Source organism: Manacus candei, unplaced genomic scaffold (genome assembly GCF_025592945.1).
Source record: "Manacus candei isolate 608988 ecotype Guabito, Panama unplaced genomic scaffold, ASM2559294v1 h1tg000065l, whole genome shotgun sequence".
NCBI classification, from domain to species: Eukaryota; Metazoa; Chordata; class Aves; order Passeriformes; family Pipridae; genus Manacus; species Manacus candei.
The window spans coordinates 5,772,380-5,796,424 of record NW_026138113.1 but is presented as its reverse complement, the minus strand read 5'-3'; the positions used below and the strand labels follow the sequence as shown (position 1 = coordinate 5,796,424).

General features: G+C 37.1%; 1 protein-coding gene across 7 annotated transcripts in view; it reads right to left on the bottom strand.

Moving 5' to 3' along the window:
• The window catches only part of FTO (FTO alpha-ketoglutarate dependent dioxygenase), a 229,747-nt gene that overhangs the window by 42,435 nt on the left and 163,267 nt on the right, over positions 1-24,045 (bottom strand). Inside the window, exon 9 of one of the 7 annotated variants that reach the window (XR_007907503.1) lies at positions 19,375-19,547. The exons of the other annotated variants lie outside the window; for them this stretch is intronic. The gene's annotated coding sequence lies outside the window, so the exon portion shown is untranslated. The remainder of the gene's footprint in view (positions 1-19,374; positions 19,548-24,045) is intronic. 7 annotated transcript variants of the gene reach the window in all.

Sequence of the window (24,045 nt, the reverse complement as noted above, 5' to 3'; positions counted from 1 at the left end):
TATCATTTCAGTGCACTGCAGACTTTGCTCAGAAGCTGGAGCTATGGAAGGGAACTGAGGACACAACAAGGAACTTCCAGTTTGGAAGAAAAAAAGAAAAAAACATAGAAAAAAATAACCCTGAGCACATGGAATGTGAGGAAATTGTAAGGATGGCAGTTCTTTTTAGTCCCTATTCCAGGGACCAAAATTACTTCAGTGATTGCCTACAAAGGAAAGTTTCTTAAAAAGTGAAAGCCAGTGGCCAGACAGAGGGAGAAAAACAGAGATTATAATCTAAACAAAATAAAAACCCAAGCACACCATCTGCCTTTGGTTGTAACTCATTTCTGTCCTGAGAAATAAAGTTCAAATTATCAAATATGAATAATGAAATGAAAGTCACAAAGAGTGACTGAATTCAGAAGTGGTCTTCAAGGTTAGATTAGATTCCTTTGTTTTAAACAAACAAACCAAAAAAACAATAAAACTATCATTAGGTTTCTACAGAGTATTTTAAAAAGCGCAAGTCACTTTTTTTACAATACATTTGCAGTCAGAATTAACACAGTATTGACCATAACAAACAGTAAATGGTTTGGCACTGATTTTTAGCACCTATGGTTGACTGCAACAGCTAAAGCACAATATTTTTAAAAGCAGCACATATTTGTTAAGTCACAAGTTTCTTCATTTGATTTGCAGATGGGGACCTCTATTGGTATAAAATAATTACTAAAAAAAAAAAAAAAGGACACCTGGAAAAAGACCCACTGGCTCCCCTGAAAATCACATTGGCCAAATTCTCATTTTCATTACCTCAATGTTAACGTATATTCATTTCAATTAAAATAGCAGGAATCAGTCCAATCAAATGTAATTAATATAAGTATTTGGTCCAATTGCGAAAGACATCAAGTATTCCTAAAAAAAAAATACTACAAAGAAGAACTAATACACTTTGAAGTTAACCTTCTCATACTTACGCCTGGGGGCCCTTCTGTGCATGTGCCTTATGTGTATTTTTACTACAACCTTCATGTAACCAAGCAGTATTCCAGCTTTGGACTGACATATCTCTGTGTTGGGCAGGATTTTCAATCCTTCTTGACTATCTATTTGTCACTGCAGGTGAGTGGTAGCACTCAGGCTGATCCCCAGCCACTTTCACAGTTACTTATCTGTCTTTATGGATTCTTCCTGTGTGTCAAGTTGGTGTATAAAAGCATTACTGTCAGGGTGACAAAATTGTCCCCAGAGTGTCACAAATGATTCCCCAGCCTTATGGCTGCAAGCAGGTAGTAACACATCGACACTGCCCTCCCAAGCAAATCTTTCTCCAGTCCTGCCACCCGCCTGTTATTCTGCACACACACGCACACATTCCCCTCCACGTATGTAATCCTCAGCTAAGAATTAAGACAGTTCTAATTTTGGTACTTGAAAATTACCACAAAAATATGCAGAGCTTGCTTTCACGGCGAAATGTTTGTCTCTGTTCTTTTACCTTATTTTTAAATAATAGAGCTTTGGGGAAACAAAACGCTGCAGAATTCCTGTTCTCTAAATGCAGAAACCATGATTACAAATTCGAAATAGTGGCTAAGACAGCTGTACACACTGAATTTTGCTGAAATCTATATGCCATCCAAGCTCTAAGTTTTTTTTTCCACGTGTTTCTATCAATGAAAGCCTGGTTTTTTTCTTCCTATAATTTTGTTGCCTTTTTTACATAATTGCATTCTGCACACAGTAACATCTTTTTTAAAATAATATTTTCTCCAGTTCAACTCTGGGTGTTTATCTGTGATAAATTTAAAACTGCATTTGACAAGGGCTGGTTTAAAAACTTTATTACCCCCTATAATGTAAAATACTCCCAAGGAGGAAAAAAAAAAAAAGGATCAAGTTAAAACAATTTATGTGTTATTTGGAGACGGCTGAGAATCTTGATGAATATATAGACAAAGAATGGCTCAGCAGCAGAGCTTGCTCAATAATCTAAAAACTACTTCACAGTCACATAGATTTTGATGATTCTTACATGAACCATGTTTTATGCAAATAAGATTTGCTTTTGTTTAAGTCCACTGCACTTCAAGTCTTCAAAACCCCCTCAAGGTAACTGTTTCCAGACACTGACAGTGGACAGGACTCCATGAAGGAGAGTTCATGTGTTCTTGTGCCTTCATCACCCTGCTAAAAACAGCTTACCCCTCTGTGCCTCAGTTTCCCCAAGTATGAACTGAAGATTGTTATACCAAATTTTTTCACAAAGGCGCCAAACGAACTCCAGAGTAGCAAAACCAGTTAAGGTTAAAAGCATGTTGAGATAAAATAAAAGCCTTTTGTTTGGAAGATGAACCTTTAAAGAACGCCCTGGGGTGCATGTGTGTCAAATGCATGGTCAGACTCTGCTGCCTTGAGAAATGCAGCTGCACTAAGGGTACCTGACCCTTGTTGACAATGGCACGACCAAGGACAGAAGCGTTCCAGCAAACATATGTTTGAGTGTCCACACACACCCTCCCCACCCCTCGGACCATTTGTCCTTCACCTGATGAACACTCATTGTCTGAGTTTTCAGATCGGTTCAATATGATTTCTGACACTGGAAAAACAAACCTAAAAGCAATTTAGAAATACCTGCCCATGAAGTCAAAAGGCAAAATATCTAAAGCTTCTCCTGGAATCTCTGACCTCAGAGGCTGACATGGTTTGATGGGAAATTTAATGTAATAGTCTGAGAAAGCCAAAAGGCCTATTGTCAGCAATGAAGTCTGAAAGTTAGCAGAATTAATATAACTGTACAATGGAAGTGCCCTCGAGGGACAAGGCTGCAGAACCAGGGCAGAGGGAAAAATGACTTTTGAAGTCATTTCACTATGACATTCTGTCATCACTGCTAAACGGAAATAAAAAATCATCTGAATCACCACATGCTTCAGTGTGTGTCCCTTCCTTATCTAATATAAAGTAATAACACTGACGTCCTGTGCCCCACCTAAGCTGGGAAGGGGCTCTGCAGGGACTTCAGGAGCTCCATTTTGAATTGCTAAATGCAATAAGAATAAATGCAAGTGGGAGTCTGTTTAGCAGAGAATGATGTCTGGTCTGTAGCCCATCAAAGCCCAATAAATCTCAATGCTTCAACAAGAGATGAAAATGGTTATCTCATCATTTCAGTGCCAGGGTGAAATTTTCTCTGAGCCAGAGTATTTTTACAGATGATTTATGTCTGGGAAGGGTAGTTGTTTAACAAAATGGCAGATAATGATAAATAGAAAGCAAATAGAAAAAGCAGCAAGGGAGTGGTTCCTAGTTGCAGCAGCAGAATAAACAATATACTTACATAAAGTATATGTCACATATAAGTGCCATTATTCTAAATCCTATGAGTTATATGTTACTTGGAACATCACATAAAAGATCTGGTAATATGATTTACAGGATAGGGAATTTAACATGTATGCAAGGCAAATAAGTATCAAAATTCTTCTTTCTGTTACATTTCTGTTAATCCCCCTTCACTGAAAATACTCTGGATTTACAATTGTATAATAAACAAGAAGTGTCTCTCTGTTCACTGGCTTTAATACACTATTATATTAAAAGGAGAGGGATCAGAAGATGGGCTAATTTTGATGTTGTTACAAATTTATTTTTAACCACAATACTTGCATTGACTGTGTGCTAAAATACAAATATTCTTACAGAAAAAGGAATGGCTGATACATACGCTATATGGACATGTTTGCAATAAAGTCATCTGAAAATAAAACTTTTTTTTCCCTTAAGATCTGGGTTTGGATGACATGATAAAAGAAATATTCATGGAGTTAATGATGAGAAGAAAATGTAGTAAAAAGCAAACAAAGCTGCCTGTTTGAGTTTTTTGAATCAGATACCGTAAACAATGTCAAATTGGAGATAGAGATTTGAGGTCAGGGTGCTCGGTCTCAGTTTCTTTTTCTTTTTCCGCATTTTTCCTGTGGCTGTACACAAAGGGAAAAAAAAAAATCTAATTACAGTTTTAAATGCCCAAAATGCCATGTCCACCAAAAGCCCGATGCTCATTAGTACTAGTAATTAACTTTACAACTGTCAACACAAACACCACACAGGCTGACAGATAGATAGTAGCTCTGAGGGTGCTAATAAATCCGGAAATAACAACTTGACACGCAGATGCACAAAAGGATGCAGGTGATAAAGAAATGTTGACATCAAATCTAATTATCTTCGAAATGGCCAACTACTGCACAATCCACAGTAATGCACTGTTATTGCTAGTGATGAGCCCCACTGGAATGGCTCTTAACCACAGCATACAACTGAGCTTTTACAGCCCCTTGTCATATCTAGTGAGGACAATATCAAAAAGGAAATTATGAGTGTCATGACCCCTCCAAGTCAAAAATCTAGTGATGAATATAGGCTCAGCAAGGCATAGCAGATTACCCCCTTACGAGTTTTAAAGCCAGGATGATATATGACATTTTTATCAGGCACTTTCTCAGGAATGTCACCAAGAGGGAAAATAAAGGCCCTGAAAAGAGACGACTAGGTGAATTATGCAACTGTAATTGCCGATCATAACCTGATATGAGCTGAAATTGCTCTGTTTTCATATTGAGATAGCATAAAATTGTCGGGAAATGCAATGGCTCCTTAATGTGGCCTAGATGAGTCTAATATTCTGATCATTTTTCACTCAGCTGCTAGGTAAATAGTGCTTCTTTAACACAACCACCGTGGCCCAGGGCAATCTGGGGGCCCAATTTTACACTTGAATTGAGAAAATATGTGTAAACTACAATTTTTCATATTTTCTGCATACATAAGAAGATGAAACATCTTTATCATGTGTATTGTCTGGCTGAGCTTATACAAAATATTAGTTTATCTCTCCTACTTTGGTTTATTCCATAAGCAAAACACATAGATCTAAAGGACAGGCAATATTCTATATACAAAATAGGTCCATCTTTTATGCAGCCTCGTATGAAGAATTCTACCATTTTGTTTTTGAAAAGCTGGCAATTAACAACTGTAGATTTTGCAAAATAAATTAAAACATTCTAAAATGCTCACATTTTTCTGCAAGTTGTTGTAAAAAAAAAAAAAAAGGAAGACAAAAGGTCACAGAAATATTTATCTGTACAATCTGAGATATTAGTTTAAACAATAACCTCTAGGAGAAAAGAAAGGTGAAGGGCAGTTATTACCAAGCTATAAGACAAATTTATTTTATCATAAATCTTCTGTATTAAGTGATTCATAAAATAGATTTGCTTAAAAAACAGCTTGAGTTAAAATAAAAAAACCACAAAAGACAATGAAACAAAAAAAGCATGCTACTACCCATTCTCAGATAATAATCAGCAATAATACCTGGGGCAGAAAGGTCATAAACCATACTTCCAAGACAGGAATAATTCATTGTACTACTATGTGTTTAAGAATTAGTTTGATAGAGTCACTATCTAGACTGTGAGATATTGTCTATCAATCTGACCTTCTAAAAATGAACCCGCAGACTCCCACTTAGATCAAAACCTCTGCTTTTATGATATGCAGCTCTTACGATGAATTTTAGGACTGGGCTTATGATGAGTGCACCATTTGCAAAACATGGAAGTGAAACAATGCAAGTTCTTAAAAAAATCTGGGGTTTTCTTTCTATATTTTTGGACATATTTTTCCTCCAAAGGAACCAAAAAAAGCAAACCCATTTTGCCCCTTTGCTTAAGAACCAGTTCAGGAATAAACAAGTACAAAGGAGGTCAGAAGGTTGAAATTTCTTTGTTTGCACTTATGTTATCTGTTCTTAGTTCCTATATATCCACCTTACTGAGCTGCTCCAACACTAATTGCAAAGCTGCACTGACTAGCAGCAATAACCAGCATTTGGAAAAATCCCGTGTGATGCTGGTTATTGCAGATAAGAGCACCTTAACAAACTTGGATATATCTGCATCAACTTACTTCCTACTCTCTTTTACATTTTATGTTTCCTAAAGGCTGAGATTTTGTACTAAATATAGTGGCAAAGTGTGATATCTTGCTCTATGGAGAGGTTTCAAGCACAGAAGATTTCCAAAGGCTTCAGGGGGTGGGATATAAGGGACTGAAAATAACACTGTGATACTTCAGTAATCACACAAGTCTTTGTAAAATATTTCACTGGAAATCAGAACAGGATTGAAATATAGTTCCTAGCAATTAATACTGTCTGATCCTAAATGTAGTGTTGTTCAGATCTCAAAAGAATTTAAAACTGTAGACCCATCCATATTTATTACATTACCACTAACCCTATTATGAACAGTCTTTATGTAATTAACATACCAGCAGGGAATTTAAGAGGTACTTGGCATTAATTTTCAATCCCTATTCTCCATGAATTTGGTACTCAATTGTAGTGATAAATAGAAGACACATGGTTATGATTACGCATTTTCTGTAACGATTATGCACCACAGTAGAAAATACCTCATAATACAGTGCAGGCTCACAGTTATCAAGAAAACATATTTACTTCTGGATTTTCATTCTCTTCCAGTAATTCAGAAAGTCAAGTGACCGCTTTCCATTTTTTTCCTTTTTCACAGGACCTGTTTACAGAAGACTTTTCCCACAGCCACTGGCACTTAGCAAAAAATAACTTCCAGCCTTTATCATTCCCTTCCCGAGTCAGGCCTGCCGAAGGTGTATTTATTCCATCTCCCCGTCTCTGTATCCCCCTTCCGGAGAGCGGGCGCAGGGGCTGCAGCCGCTGTTGCTAAGCAACCCAGCCACAGCACCGCATCACCAGCTACAGATTGCTCCCATCATTTTCAGCCTCACAAATTTGGGAGCCGGTATAATAATAGGAAGTAGTATGGATAACAAAACCATTATCCATAGACCAGTAAGTTAGCAGATGGATCATAAGAACTAAAAAAAAAAAAAAAAAAAAAAAAAGGCTACTGTAACAAGAACACTGAACAATTACTGGTAGTATTATTTCCAATCTGGTAGTATTATTTCCAATCTATTTTTTTTTATCAGTACAGCCTCCACAAAGAACTTTACATACTCACTATGTGTGAATGCAAAAGTATTTTTGAATCGTGATGATTTTTTGTGGGTCTTCCTGTGTAAGAGAACACCACAATATCTGTGCTGTTGAAAGCCAGCACAAGATCTATTAGTAATCAAATTTCAGCCCAGATTTTATGGTTAGTCTAACCAAGTTAATTTCTCTAATGTTAGCAATTCATGGAAGAGGTCTCTTGTGGCAGCACAAACCTGGGATCCACAGCAGCTGTCAGAAGAGACTCTGAGGAATTCCTTATTAGCCAGAATGCAACCAGGCAGAAAACTCATTACACAGTGCTAAATATACTTAATCACATCTATTAGAGAAAAATGAACTTGATAATTACAACAAATAACTAAAGAGCAAAAAGTGTTCATGGAAAAACCCACACCAGGATGTGTAAGAAGAGGGGCTGCATACTGACTGTGTGGGAGAAAGACGTGCCTCGCCGGAAACTCTTCCGATTCTAATGGAAAAAGGATTACACCACATCGTACAAATGATTTAGGTCTCCCTTGAAAGTGAAACATTTACATTTAACAGCTTACATAAATGTAAAGTAATAAGTAAATTAATTACTTAGATTTTAAATATTAATTTGGAAAGCTCTTCTGAGAGTTGAGAGAACAATATCTTCTGAACATGCTTTTTTTGGGAAAGGAAGCCTGCTACAGACATTCACCACAATAAAGGTAATGTCACAATAGGTGGTACTATACTGCAATATTTAACAGAAGTGCTCAAAGTCTTTCCTTGTTCTGCAGCCTTTACTTTCCTTCAAATAGAATTGGGTTGTAGGGTCACAAGTGGTCCACAATTTTAACCATCAAGCTATTTATATTTTACAATGGAAAGGCTGAAACTAAAGGTATCAGATATTGACCTCATAAACTAATTACATGCTGAAGTCAAACACAAGCATCACATATATACTCTTCATGGAATCATCACATACCGTACACAGGCACTCCAACCAGACCTTAACACCACCTGCCAAAACCTCCCTTGCTCTGCCATCCAGAAATATCCAAAGTCTTAATTTATTTTTATTTGCACATTGCCTAGTAAGTGCATGTGAAGCGTAGGCACTCTAATTTTGCAGCAATGTATATCCTGATATACAGACACGTGGAGAACACAACAGAGCAGTGAATGGGGCTCCACATCTTTAGAACAGGCCTAATACCCAGACTGTCACTTCATACCAAATTCCTCTCACATCTTCTAAGAAGCAGTTAACTTGGTTTGGAGTCTTTTTGAGCCCAAACTTGATTTTAAATTCCTTCCCAACTTTATACATCCCTAATTCAACATCATCTAAATAAAGAAATCAGGCATATTGAAATCATCAAATAAAATCTGAGACAGGATACTCTGAGGTTTTCATATAATTCTGACTTTGTTTGAAGAGGACAGCTAAGTAATGCATGAAGCAAGCCATCTGGGTTTTCTTTTTTATTCAACCATAGAATATCTTCACCTCAATTTGTATGAAATACCATTAAAATACTGAATAGCAACTAGCAAAAATAAGACAAATTCTTCACAGTTATATATAAAAAGATAAAACACAATAGCCACAGAAAGTCCTTACCTAAAGGCTGTCAAAACCTCAACACTTTGCAAGCCAAAGTGAGGGACCTCGGTAGGTCCCAAATGAAAGGTCTACACTGCCAGCTTCCTCTCTTCACCTCATTCCTTTCCTCCAGCTGTCATGAAGACAGGCAAGAAACTGCAGAATTCCATTTCCTAGGAACATAACTTAGAGTGGTGGAAATTAGGAAACAGGATTTGATTCATTGTGTGGCCCAACAGCAGTGAAAGATCCAGTATCTGCATGACAGTAAATTAAGAGCAGATGGACAAGACTTTGAACTGACAGAAGAAAATTTCTTTTACTGCTTCCTTGCACTTGTTTTCCTTCGGTTTAGCTGATTCCTACCTTCTCTGGGTCATTTCTGCTGTCTCTGTATCATGTCAGAACCAGTACTTTAGAATTAAAAAGAGGCAGTAGCCACAAAGCTCAGACAGTAGACAATTCTCAGAAGTATCACACATATACCATTTTCAAATATGTTCCTTCCAATGAGTTATACTTATGGACTGATGTTATTTAAATGAAAAATGTAAAAGGTATTCTAAAGGAGTCTAAAAAATTGAACATTTTCTTTCTCCCAGTGAAAATTTATAATCCCATACACACATGCATACAGGGCTTTGCTTGGCTGGGCTTTAGGATAACAGAGTGTAATTTTGGGGGTGGCAGTAATTCTGAAAATTTTTTTTGTTCTATGGGTTACAGAGCAGACAATACTCTTATGGAAAGAAGTAATTGAGCCTTGTAGAAATTACTGACTCCATGAAGTCCATTATTTAACCTTCAAATTTAAAGAGTGAACCTTACTACAGAGAACATGATGCAGCATTCCTCTTGTGTGAATAAAGGCATCACAGCACTTATATAATTGCTTACTCAGTTCTGTACATCTATTAAATAATTTGTTTTTATTTGTCCAAACTAAAATTCTGAATTTAGGTTGTCAGTCAGAACTTGGCATATACATCACGCTATGCTGAAATCAGAATTAATTTATGTACATGTGAATTAAATTATGGGCACAGAATTGTACGTGAATATTTAAGTTATTTTTGCAAAGTTCTACTGTATTTCAATAGATTTAGCTCCCACTTACTTATACCAGATCATCTTCACACAAATGTCCAGCAAGTTTGAAATGTGGAAAATCAGTTTTTGCCTTCAAGCATCCTCTCTCCACTCTCTCTCTATGCTTTCAAAACTAGGCACAGTTCAGACTGGATTGCTGAATCAGGTGAACCTTTCACCTGAACTTTCATAGCAGCTTTTATATTTTTATGACTAAGATACTCTTTACCCTAGAAAGTTAAGGTGGCAACACAAATGTGACATTAGCTGATATGAACAGAAAGAGAGCTATGGTAGCAATGATAAGATAGAAAAATGAAACAAGCAAGTTTTAAAGGGCATAAAAGGCCATGATCTTTCTTTATGTGTCCAGAAAATGCCTACAACTGCATCAGAATTTTGTTCAAAGAGTAGAAGTTACTGACTGCTCCCTTTAGACCATCAGCCTTCATCTCCATGGTTAAGGGTTTGGACAATAAAGGCAGGTTCTGTAGCACTTCTCAGTTACACAGTAAGAATTCTGAGCATAGAAATCCACACATGTATAATTGTGCATTGTTAGCAGTCACAAAAAGGAGGTGTAAAATCCTTATAAAACAATCATATTCAGGAAAGCTAAACACAATGAGAACCTCATCAAAATGTCAGAATTCAACTCTTAGTGTTTTGGGGATAAAAGTACATTTTCATCTTTTCTGTCCTGCCATTCGATAAATAATAATAAGCCTTCCTCACAGGAAACACAAAATTTATCCATTTTAATATATAAGTTCATTAGCATTTACTGAGAATTAAATTAATAGGAATGGCAATGCTGTAGAATTGGAGTGTTAATAGTATGTGAACTGCAGATATTTCCTTTTAAATCCAGATAATTCTTGCAGGGACAGAAATTCCCATTCTTATTTAATTGTCTGTTGGGGTCTTAAGATTTTATTATTTATTTTTAGGGAAGTTGTGTCCTTCCCCATAAAAGTGTAGCATTCTAAATACAAAAAAAAAAAAATATATATCTGTGGAGATGTTAGCAGAGCAGGTTTATGTTTGAGAATGAGGAGCAGTTTGGAAGCCATCAGAGAATGATGTGCAGGGGCAAACACAAGAACAGAGAAATTGTTCCTTTTGCAGTCCTGACGGATGGTCCAAGGATTCCACAGGCACAAACTTTTCCTGAGCAAAGAATATTCTATCTGATAGCATCAAAAGCAGAAAATCTGATTAAAATTATTAAAATAGAACTCTGTTATTACAAAGTGTGGAAAACCTCATAGCTCCATAGGTTTCAGTTTGTGCAGTCCCTAGAGAGAGACTAGAACAGTTATGAAGCTTTTCTTTGTTTTTTTCCTATTTTCCAACATAGGGTTGCACCAAACACCCTTGAAAAATATGGCAGAGTTAGGAACAACAGTGACAAGCAGAGCAAGCAGAAGCAGCACAGTGTGGCAGCAGCTGCAGCAGCACAGGACTGGCAGGGGATGGAACACATGGTTGGCACTTATCAAACAATAGAGACAACCACTACAGACCAAGGATGGGGTACCTCTCTGCGGGGCTCCACCACAAGAAATGACAAGAAGAACTGTATCTATGACTTTCTCTAATGTTCATAACTCAAAACCGACGACCTTGATCACTTTAGCAGATGGTTTTGCTCTGCTGTAGTTGCAATTAAACAGAGTGTGCCAAAGTGAAGAGCAAATTACCCATGCTATCTATCCCAGTTAAAAAAATCTGCAGTCTTCCAGTATCTAGTGGGACAATATCCAAAATTCTTCAGCCCCAGCCCATGCTGGATTGCCATTATATTTTATGTCAGTCAGTACTTCAGAGAGTCCAAGACCCTTGGCATATGTTCTTAGTTAACAAAATGGAAAATTAAACTTTGTAGCAACCCCCTGCCACTCCCAAAATAAAAGAAAAATTCTATCTACATCAATGAGCAGGAAGTCTGATCTTCCTGTGCCAGCCAAAAAGCCTGCAATATAAGGACATTTGGCTGAAGAAAGGAATTTAAAATAAGCAAACTAGCCTAAACTCATAATCCTGCATTTCAGGTACTGAGGAATATTCATAAGGAATATGAATTTTAAAAAACCTCTGATATTGACAAGCAGAAGTTTATGACTTTGACAGAGTTTTTATGCCTTTTCAAAAATTAGTTAACTTTTTGAACACATTATCCTCATGGAAGAAATGATCCTGAGTTTCTTCAACACAAAAAAATACCACAATCATAAACCCAATATGTACACAAACAAACAAAAAAATTGTATTGCCATGAAACAGGAAGAGGCACCTAAAGCCTGTGGCGTTTTCACTAATTAATAACCATGTATAAGACCCCAAAAAGTCTGAAGGACAACACAAAACAATTTCTGAGTATGAGACCTAGTTTTCAGTTCCCAGCTATCAGAACACTCTCGCCTCTGGGCTACACCAAAAAGGAAACATGAGCAGCATCTGTTCCTTGGTTCCCCGGCACTGCTGGATTGGAAATACCCAAGTACAGTAGTTTTACAAATTAAATGCATGAAAACTGTGATGAGTAGACTTACAAAAATGATATTTGAGAGTAGATCTGAATATGAAGAAGATATGTAGATAAAATACCTCACTGGCAAACTCACGTTAAGTTTTTTACAGTCCAGATGGTAAGGGGCAAATGAGAAGGGGGCATTTATGTCAGAGCCTGTACAATAGGAACAAGGATGCTGATATGGTTTCTTTTTTTATATATAGCTGGGTAAAGAGATCAGAGAACACTGGAACTTTAGCCAAAACAAGTTATCCAGCTGCACTGTGTTTCATCACATATCAATTTTTACTGAAAGAAAACCATACAAATTTAATCAGTTCTTCATATGGTAATATTTAACATTTTTTTCCAAGTTGTTTGATATTATTGTTTTAAAAGTTCCTTTTCCCCCCGTCCTCAAACGTGATGTGTGATAGTGGTGAACACAGGAAAAATATCTATCCCTGGCAAGACTGAAAGTCTCATTTACAGTAGACTCAGTAATAAATGCACTGGCGTCTGTGTCAATTGACTGTCTCAATGAAGAACAGGTCACTGTAGGGAACAGTACAAACAGCGTCTACATTTGAACTCCCACATCCTCATCCCATGCATGCTTGTAGCATCAGTAGAAATTAAATTACCCTAATAAACCTTTCTGCCTCCTCCCCTCCCCAAGAAATAAGATTTTTTTCCTAGAGATTTTAAACCACATGGGTTTTACCTCTTTTTTTTTTTTTTTTTTTTTTTTTTGGAAGGCTATCATATAGCATTTGTATAGCACTTTTAATTATTTGAAAATATATAATAGAGTGGAGACATGGATCTCACTTATATAAATGCCTATTAAAAGGCCATTTATTCTCTCAGTAACAATAAAACATAAAACACCTCTTAAAAGAATATAATTCCTTTGTTTCTAAGCCAAACACATATAATAAGACAGCTTGCTCCTTTTAAGTAAATAAAAATGATTTGTATTAAATAAAATGAAATATTGTAAGCACTATATAATTTAACAATAAGACACATCAAAGTATGCATTACTGCGAGCTAACCCATGCCTCAGAGGTGTTGCAAGCCAAATACTTTAAACGATCCAAGAAACATGTTGTTACAGAAAAGCAAAAACCACAGTGCGTCATAAACTATTGGTCAGATGAGATGTAAAACCGAGTTCCTAACCATTTGTGGTCACTAACATCCCCTGGCACTTACTGTACCCTTAGAATGTTGATTTTGCCCAAACTGGAATGTTTTTAATACACAAGTTTTATGCTCTAGTCCTCCTGCCCTGCACTGCCCGGCCACAGGGGCAGCTGTTGCTCAAAGGGCTGCAAGAAGTGTCTTGCGTGTGAACACACTCATTTGGATCTCTACATGCTCTCTCAGTTACAGCTCTCTAAAATGGGTGAAACTAACGGGATTTCTTGGAGGTACCTGATAGTAAAATTTGATCCATAGTTTTTAACACAGTTTCAAATCCCTCAACTATAATGCAAGTATAGATAACATGATTATGCTGTATGTAACTCCAAATAAAATGATTCAAAAGATGTAATAATTGAGAATACACTAAACCCATTGACAGAGCACAAAGTATGTTAAAAAACACAGCAAAATTAATCAGCACAGAAAAGCTTATACATTGCTTGTATCAGTTTAATATGGATTTACACCACCAATACTCCCCATTTAGGAACTGCTCTGTAGTTTTGATCGCTCTATTTTTAAAAAGTTTCAGTGGAAGCACTGTAAGCTGAATCAGAAAACTGATGAGTCAGTACAGTTTGCTAAAAAGGAGTTTCCTCTCCAAGAGAAACATTAACAAGTATAGTGTAGCTTAGGTTCTAGTTGTGCCAACTGTCTTGTAGCAAAAAAACCCCTCCGCCGTCCCTAACAATAGCAGTTATTTCTTTAAAGAAATACACCACGCAGCAAGGAAATGATTCACATTATTTGTGAGGAGTGAATGGTGGCATTAAGAGAAATGTGAATCAAAAGTGAGTTAAGAGAACTGTTCACAAACACTAATGTTGTTCCATAAAGAGAAATCTCCCTAGAACACGACAGAACTAAAGACCTTCTACTGCATCCTAAACCTTCGGTACCACGTAATCAGCTGAGAGTGTTGAGTCACACCTTTATTGTTATTTCCATGACTCCATGTTTATTATACAGTTCTGCTAATCCTGGAGAGATCAATTGTTGGGACATCTGCCCTACAGTTCGTCCTGTGCTCGGAGCTGCACAAAGAGCTGCACCGCACACGGCAGATGTGCAGGAGATCAGAAACTCTCTCTCTGCTTGTCACAACAGTTGCACCTTCCTCCCACGAAAGGCCTCACTAACAACCACAAATATTTATTTCATGATGCTTGAAAAACTCTTTTAAATAACAGAACAATCCTAACTGAAAAATAACAAAGCATAGTGGAGTTTTTCCAAATAACTCCAAACCCCAAACATTTTACTTCATTGATCTAAATACACATGCTAGGTGGGTAGGAAAAACACTGACACAACATCCTTTTTATTCTAATGTTACAGAAACAGCTGAAAGCACCCTAACATACTTCAAACATTTCAATAAAAATAGCCATGCTAAATAATAACTTTGAGGTGATTTTTTTTCATACCGTAATATCAACAAAAATGAGTGTGCTTATGAAATCTTTTCTTGTTAATGTTGATTAATAGTATCTGAACTTTTGCTATCTTGCAAATTAACCTGCACCTGCAGTTTCCTTTGGCTATAGACTTCACCACCAAAAGTCATATGGCTGAACAGTAATATTTAATAAACACCTTTTATTAACCTGTCTTCCGTCCACAGTATTATTACAGTCAATAAATGTTACAACAGCATTCTTACGTGGCCTAAAAATTGTTATTAATTTGCATTTGATCGACTCCATGTGTCCAGGAGCCTAAGAGCATTGCTAACTGCTTCTAGCACAGAGCTAAAGCTCTTTTGAAGCAGATTCACGCCCATTCAAAAACAAAAGGCTATGCCCATTGAACAAAAAGCAGCCAAATCCTCCTTAATTTCGTTGCTCTAGGCGTGGTGGTGAACTATTCACACCGATTGGCATCGTTCAGTTTTCAATAAAGGATTTGCTGAAGTGACAGATACTTGTGGAAATAAACTGCCGACAGATTTGCCACGTCAGTAATTAAGTATGTAAAGCTACAGATGTTGAACAATAGTGCCTTCCACCAAGATGTATGCCACAATATCAAAAAGTAACCTGGCATCTGCTTTCTTTATTTAAGTACCTTTCTTAGGGTTTGGATCTTAATTTTTTACAGTTGACAGCAATGTTATTTGAGCCAGTCAGTGGCATCTGGTTGCTGGGGGGGTGGAAAATAAGAAAAAAAAAAAAAAGGAAAAAAAAAAGCAGCTCTGTGCACTTTAATTAATTGTGGAGAGATTACATGGTCTTCCAACCGTGTAGTTTGTCATCAGAGCACATTACAGATTTATATTAGATGTTTCTCCACAGTGTCAAGAATAATTAAAAAGGGATAGGAAATGATGCCAGCTAGCAATGCTTTACATCAGCAGTGAAAGTTTTATATTTATTACAGCCAAACAATTTTAAAAGAAGATGTCAATTTTGTAGTTATACTGTGCAAGGAATAAATATTAGGTGGGTAAAGCAGCCAATACATTTCAGCTGCTTGAATAATGAGAGGTTCATGTTTAATCTATCAGACCTACCAGAATTGGTGTGACACGTCAGTTATTAATGAAGCAGCATCCCCTTTTCTCATAAAAACATCCTCTCAATACAATAACTAACATATGTTTTTCTTTTCTTCCTAAAAGGAGCTCTGCCCAACTCCTCCTTTTGATTCATGCAAGAACAGACATGCCAACTGTACACAAATTCTTTTGCTCAATTAACTTGCAGTACCTTTGGTCTTGGGCTGTGCTAATAGTACAGTGTTTATGTGTACTCAAGCTCTCGATTCACTCATCATAAAGGGCCACATTTCTCTCCTCCCCTGTGCACAGACTCCTTTCTATGTGCAGATGAAAGAAGCATATGGACCTAAAGGCAGTTTGCAGCCTAAGGAATAATTTTCCACCCAAATACTACAGGTTTCATTTTTGTTCTCATATACACTCATTCACAAATCACATCTTCCAAAGCCCTTCAGTATATTTTTATCTATTTCATGCAGTTTTATCAACATAGTTTCTGCTGCTTTAAGCATTCTGTAGTAAGAAACCAGTGCAAAGAAGTCGCTTCCTTTTGCAATGAAATAGCTTGCAACCTCTGAGCTCAAATGGAGATTTTCTGTCACATGTCAATGTTAAAATGAATTATTAAAAACAGGTGTAAATTGTCCCCCCTTCCTATTCTGTCATGCTCTCAGAAGCACAATGAGAAAATAACTTCAGACAAATTACTACACATAATGGTGATCAAATGAGTTGGCCCTTGCTGTTGTTTTTGCTGAGCCCAAAACGGGAAACAAGCACTCCTGAGTAAAATGCCAACTTTCCCATTGTATCTTTCACTGAGTTACATTTTATAAAAGTAAAAATGTAAGAATTTACATGCTGCATCTACAGCACCATTCAAATATGTTCAGAGCTCATGAATCAAAGTGCTGGCCTGAAGGAAGTTGGAGCATCTCTCCATACAAGTTAGGCAATGAGCTCCAGCAGACAGAGCTCTGGACTGAAATTCCACAGAGGGTAATGCTCTCCTTGGCATGACCAGGAGCTCACTAGATGGCCTTGAGTAAGTCTTTCTTTCCTTTACCGTTTATGACTATGGAAGGGGCCATTCCTTTCATTTAATTTCAGACAACTGAGCATCTGCTCATCACCAGACACAACATTACCTCAACCAGAGATTGAGTTCTTTATGTTATTATAGTATGTTAAAAAACAAAACAAAAAACCCCCAAAACCAACCAACCAAACAAAAAAAAAAAACCAACCATTTAAAACAAGTCTATCATTCTTTAATTGTTCTGACTTCATTTAGGTGTTTAACCATGCAATACAGCATTACTTGGTTAAGACACCACAGAACTTTCCTGCTTATTGAAGCTGCTCTGGCACACTTTATAATTGTTTCCAGCTAGCAACGGACACCACACCACCTGCCTTTGTTTGATTTTGTTTTCTGCTGAATGATTACTTCATTTACCACAGAAAACATGGCAATGACAATTCCATAATGTTTTATACCTATAGTAAGTCCATTTGGAAATGGCAACCAGTGTTCAATTTGCCTAAGTGGTGGTTCCCTAAACATCACAAAGCTTTGCAGTAGAAATTTCTATTTACTGCTGTCTTCTAAGCACATTTTAAAATGCAGTTTGTCTAAATTTCTAAAACTTGGGGGAAATTACCTGTCTAGATGCCCTTTCTCTCTTTTTGATCTGCCCAGAGTAGCCACTGCTGCAAGTGCACACAGAAGAAAACCTCTAGGTTAAGCAATACCAGTCAGTGAGTGAGATCTCTTTCTCTGAAGTCTGACTAATGGCATTGTTTTTGGCACTCCCTTCTACCTAAGAGCTGAGGAAGTATTCAGGTAGTGGCTGTGGGGAATTCTCAGGAGGCTTGCTGGCTTGCTGTGATTATTTTTAGGTTGATAAGGAATTTGATTGGATTGGAAGAGAGAAGATGGGAAGAAACTGTTGGTCTTATCAAATAGGATCAGATTTATTTTAAGATTATTTGGAGCACTGAGAGCAAGCTACAGTAAATAAAATATGAAGAGAGAAAAAGGAGGAAGAAATTGTTCACAGCTACATACTGCATCACATACTGCATTTTACTTAGTGATGTCTTGCAAGTGCCAGTCAAAACAAAAAAAAGTTTCAGCTTCTCTCAGATTTCTGTGTGTGAGTACATGTGCCACTGACAATTCAAAGACTCTTCAGTCTTCAGAGAACTAATAAAGATATTCCAATGAATTTGAGAGGTGCTAAAGAGGCAAAGAGTAGACATCTTCCCTTGTGCTTAGACTCAATAGTCCTTTTATTTTGAAATAAATTAGTCTTCTAATATCAGTTCAATTTCTTCATCATGAAAGATAACTTGATGAAAACCCACTGCTAAGAGGAAAAGATCAGCTGTTTACAACAACTGACAAAGCTCTTGGTTCTGAATCAGTGTATGGCTAATAGAAATGCATCATGGCAATTCCTGGAGAATTAAACCTGGACCTCAGTGTCTCCTGCATTACAACTTCCAGCTCAGTAAAAGTCATATATCTAAAATCAACGCATAATACTCCAACTTACTGTTTCAGATACGACCCAGGGACTCAAATATCATGAATGTGTCTGGGAAAATATCTCCCCACCATTTTACTGTGTCCTCTAAACTACTTTTCCCCTCCCTCTCTCTACAGTTCAGCGACAGGCAGACCGAGAGAGCCATTAGTAGAGGTATGGCTGTACAGTAGTTACTGCATACTTTGTTATCTGCTTTGATCATCTTGCACCATATTCATTAGAAAACTCTTACCCTTTCCATTCTTTAGAAGGTGGATATCTCCATTAAAAATCCCCTTCTCTGATTACTATCAACACATGCAATGTAGGCTTCAGATCTGACACACCCATAGATCACAACGTTTAAATTTAATGCTTCAGCTGCATCAGTATACAACTTCTTTATGGTCAAAGCAATCTACTGATTAACAATATTTGATTATTGACTAGAAATTTTGCCCATGAAGAACACAGGCAAATTATTAATATTTGTTCTGATTTATCCTACTCTAATCAACACTCAGTTGCTACTCAGTTGCTATTACATCAGCAATTAAAGAGCTCTTTCACTCAGATGTTTCCCAGGAATTAAAAATGTATCTGGGTTGGCTACTGCTGCTGGGTACCAAGTTTCTCAAAGCTAAGCTAAATCCACTGGACTTCGAGAAGAGTATTTTTCATCTCCCTTCCAACAAGTAGCTATTATGACAAGTAATTCAAGTGAAATACATTTTTAATTATGATAATACATTGAATATTACCAGAGGTCTTCATCAAGATCATTTGTGCTTGATAAAGGACACAAGCACGTTTTTTCTAGAAAGGAGTTACCACCCCTTGTATTACCATTGAATGATTATGCTAGGGAAAATTTTTTGATCTTACCAAAACATATTCCAGTACTCATTATGACTCAGAATTGTGAAATATTTCACACGCAGCAACTGTTACTGCAAATGTTCATGCACTAAACAAAAAAACCCCAAATCATTCCACGGTGCTGGTATCATCCCCAGTTTGGCAGGGCCTGTGAGACTACACTACCTGGCACAGAACACCTGCAAGAAAAACAAAAACACGTCAGTCTGACTCAGGCTTCAAACTGAAGCACAGTCAATAGTCAAACTGGCACTGGTGGCTTTAAGCCACAGTCAACCATCTCTATGCCTGGACAAGCCCTTTCAGGTACAGTCCCTGTCTTGATGTGCCCACCCACAGCAGCAGCTCTGCTTCCCATCTCTCGGTGCCAGCAGCACCTCTATCCAAAACCTTGGGGTGCCTGGCACTTCCCCAGATGCAGGAGCTGGGCAGTGCAAAGAAAAACTTTGAGGGGCAGATCTTTTGACAAGAGCACAGCTTTGGTTTCTGAGCAACTTATATGTGAAATGGCACCACCTGCAAATGAGATGGTCAGTTTGCCCTGGCTGCACCAACACCACCAGGCATCTCTGCTTCCAGATGAAAACCAGCCGCTGTTAAGTCACACAGGTGAATTTTAGATTCATACACCTTGCTACAATAGTTTTCACGTGCATTCATGGGTATAGCCTTGGGCATCTGTCTTTTTGAAAGTGAGATTAATCAAAAAGCAACAGAAGGAAAAAAAAAAGTCTAATTAAGACCTGTCCAGGACCCTAAACATACAGGAGTGAAATAATGAAGGTGCCTGGGTTACTACAGAAAACTATTTCCACCTTCCTTCTACAAATCTTGGAATCATTTCTTATGCATATCACCACGAAATACACTTAAACGGAGAAAGACAGGTAGGCAGATAAACTTACTGTATTTTAACATGTTAAATTTTTTTATGTATTTATTTGAAGCCCATCAAGGTCACCACCATCGTTTCTCTTCACTGTCAATGCAAGTGAGATTGGCTCTTGACATTATAGTCATATTTTCCTTCAAAATAATAGCATCCATTCTACTCCTATTCAAACTCCAGTTTCTTCACTAACTAAAGTCCTAATTTACAGTAGAAAATATTCTTGAATTTAGATACATGCAACTGAAGTTAAATTGAAATGGTTTTAAGAAATCTTCTTAAGATCTGAAATCATAAGCAGTATATTAATGATTCTGTAAAACTACAGATGTTTTAAGATGGAAAAATGGAAAGTGCTTTTCTTTTTTTACCTGCTATATAAAATGACATTTCCTGAATTTTTTCTTGTGTACTTCCATCAAAAATCAATGGGAAGATTTTAGTGGCAGTTGACCTGGATGCTTACCATCTTTTGTATCTATATCTTTTTAAAGAATTTTCCTTCTTCTAAAGGCCACTATGCTCTGCATCACAGGTGCCAATACTCTAGTGGATAGATGATCCAACATATGTTAAGAGTTTTCTAAAGTACTTTGGGATCCCTGGGGATAAAAGTTGCTACATAAATGTAAGATTTATATTTTTAAATAACAAAATTGTGTCTTCCTTATAACACATGTGCATCTAGATGTTTGCAGACTACATGAGAAGCCGCATTTTTGTTGTTGTGAATATCTTACCACTTTGTCTCCCTGTGGGAGAAACAATAATAAACCAAAATTTTAGTAAAATAACCCCAAATAAACAAAAAGTAAAGACATAATCCCACAACACACACATTCAAATATCGGGCTGAAAACCTAATGAACCCATACTGTCCAGTAAATCCTGTTCTAGACATTTATGAAAAAATGTATAGTTAAAAAGGTAAATGCTAATTATGCATTACAATGTTTAAAGTGATGTTATGCTGGATTCACAAATATGGACAAGCTCTTCAGAAGTACCCAGCTTTCTATTTTATTCCTTGATTTCAAATAGTCTAAACATTTTCACACTGATGTGCCTTTACACCTCTTGACCTTTCAGCATTCAAAAGTGGGGCTGAGATAACTAAAATCTGGGAAAGGTAGTAAAACACCAAGCACATAATAAATTAAATACTTGGAAAATTGTGGTAATAAGCCCTTTGGGGCAAGTCTCTTTTAAAGCAGTAGCACTGTTTAACACCAATAGAGCAATTTTTGTTTTATTTAAGAGTTGTGTTAAGGAGATTCACCTACTCCTTAGAGATACAAAATGTGTTTTTGTTACGGTGATGTGCTTCCGTTTCAATGAGTTTCTGGCTTATTTCATGGTGTCTTTAGATCTCTGTCTAAATAAAAAGACAACAGCTAGGTTAAATGTTTAGTCCTATGTACACACAAGGACAAGTTATTCCTTGCATCAAATGTTGCAAAGCATGAGGTTTGGGGAAGAAAACCAGATGAATCAGTTGACTAAAATGAAAATTAACTTTGCCAAAGAGTCTTCTGGGATATCTTGTTTGTGCAAAGCCATATATGAATGAGCAACACAATTACTGTCTAGATCTCACCTACATTCCTTTTTAAAAGTGAGTGCTTGAGAGAAGACTGCTCTGACAGAAGGGAACACACAGCAGCTGGAACTGGATGATGGAGCTACCATGGTAATAAGAAAGAGGCAGAAGTTATAAGGAATGCCTGACACTACAAAGAGTATTAGCATGAAGCCCTTATGAAATCTCAGTAAGTCATGAAAAAGTTAAGCTGGTCTTTCATGGCAGTTGCAGAGATGCTGGACATGTGCATGCATGAACTCTGGGGAATTCTGTTCTAAGCTAAGGAAGTTGAGAATAACTGAGGCACTGGAAACCTGAGACTATTTAGGTCTTTGACATCTACATGAGAGGAGGCAAGACTGTACAGATGGGGAAAAGATTCAACCAAAAGCTCCAATATTGAAGCCACGAGCGCATGCACTTAATGGAAGACTTCTAGTTACTGCCTACAGATCTGCAGTGGGAGAAATGGATAAGTAACCAGCAACTTTGCAAGACATGAAAACTAGAAATTAATAACTGTTAAAAAAGCAGTCCCAGGAGACTGCCTACTCGATCCTCCTGCAATGGGGCAGTACTGATGTAATTATCAACATTCATGTTCTCAAAACAACTGATGTGAAAACATGCTAAAGGTGTCAGTTGACAAATGATAGCAAACATAGATCAAAATGAAGTAAGCAAATTGGCAGGAAAAATGAGTGACTGAATTGCCTGAGGGATCACACAGGTGTTAGATATATGACCATGTGAACAGAAATGCATACAAGTATTCACACGGAGCATCTTTTTACCAAGAATACTTTTTGTCTATTCACCATTATAAAACTGTCAACTCATATACATTTATAAGCACTCTAAAGGAAAAAACCAGAATGACTCATTGCTATTTATTAGTTTGGTAAGTTAACTAGCAAAAGGGAAAAAAAATCCAAATAAATTAAGTATATGGAGGCTGCCTACTCTTAATAACTAGCAAATCTTTGATCTATGTTAATCTCATGTTATTGTAGTAAGCATGCAGGACCATCATTCATCTCACATGAGCAAGGCACTCTTGCATGTCATGACAGATTTTATCAAGAAGAAAATGAAGTCAAAGGTGGCTGTCAAAGCACCAGGGTTTTGAATGAGTGGAGAACCTCAGAATGGGATTTTTAACTTGCAGAATTTGATGGAGGAAGCAAGGAAATTTAATTAACTTTACACACACGGTACTTCACTGATCATCAAAAAGCTTCCTTCATCTAAATTTACACAGGAAAACTCTTGTTTACCAGTTTATGAAATAGAGGGAACTTGCAGAGTAATCAACAGCAGTTCGGTGCACAAACGAAACAATAGGGTAGTTTGGTATTGGAAAAGATGCCCTTTCATTATTCCTTTTAAATGTTATGGAGAGATGGGATTTGAGCACAGCAGTAAATGCAGGGCATGAGACTGTTGACAGGATATTAGAAGGAATCCTGTGGTGGGTAAAGTCAATGTAATTCTCATCACTCCGTAGAAAACAGGTCTATGGTATTTTATGAGCAGTGAGTACAAATAATATTCACTTTGGCTTTTAGCACAGCAGTAACTGGCAAAAACACAGAAATTCATTTTAAAATGAAAGTCAAAAAACGGTGTCTTTCTTTTTTTTAATTTGGCAGGCTATGCTAAAAAGACCCCCAAATGGTAAAATTAGAGGTACATTTTTCCTTGAGTATCACTTTGGAGTTCTTTTACTAGTCAGTGTTGCTTTGCAAGATGACATAAGAAAGTTCTCCCTGACGTGCAGCAGATACCAAAGGCATTCACCTGTGCTGAAGTTAACTGGGAGAGTATTTCATTGATCATTACTGAGAGGAGTTATTGTCCTCACTACATGCAATGGATTCAATATGGATGAGCATTAGCCTGTGACTCAGCTCAGCTGCTGATTCTCTTTAGTCCCTAGTGCTACTGGCATTCTTACTCCATTGCAGTTTTCATAAAGTATTGGCACTAGGACTTTAGAAAGCATCTGTGCAGGTATTCTGAAAGTTAGTGAGCTTTTGAGCTCATAGATCACTCCAGGAAAGCAACTAAAGCAAGGCTGCAAAGACCTATCATTCTGCTTGCTTATTTAACCTCAAGTGAACACAAATATTTATACCACGGTCTTCTGAGCTCATCAATAAATGACAGTCTATTCCTATTCCATAGAATATTTGCAGTGCAAGTT